Source organism: Engystomops pustulosus, unplaced genomic scaffold (genome assembly GCF_040894005.1).
Source record: "Engystomops pustulosus unplaced genomic scaffold, aEngPut4.maternal MAT_SCAFFOLD_390, whole genome shotgun sequence".
In the NCBI taxonomy this organism is placed as follows: Eukaryota; Metazoa; Chordata; class Amphibia; order Anura; family Leptodactylidae; genus Engystomops; species Engystomops pustulosus.
Genome location: NW_027285269.1, coordinates 27,071 through 27,500, shown reverse-complemented (window position 1 = coordinate 27,500; position 430 = coordinate 27,071).

Below are 430 nucleotides of genomic sequence, written 5' to 3'. Positions count from 1 at the left end.
CGGCGTGGTCGACCGACAGCGGGGGAGAGGAGGAAGACAGGCGCTGCACCTGTGGAGAGAGGGCAGAGGGTCCTCGCGCGCCGAACCCTACCATTCTCCAGGCGCTACGCCGCCTTCCCTCGCCCCCTCATCGAGGACCATCCGCCAGCCACACCGCTCTTCGTTGGGTAACACGGCGCCGCCAGCCGATCTTCACGCGACGTCGGGGAGAGGAGAGTACGGTCTCCCGGGCACCCCGCGCGTCGCTTCCTCCGTCGGGCCCCCGTCCTCTGCCATCGCCCAGGGAGTCGCGCTGGTCTGGAGAGAGCGCGAGGGTGCAGGGCTTCCGGACGCCCGCCTCCCTCTTCGATCCCTCGACAGGCGACTCGCCACCAGGACGGAGTCAACCCCGCGATTGTCTCGGTGCCTTGCCACGCAACCGCCCCTTCTC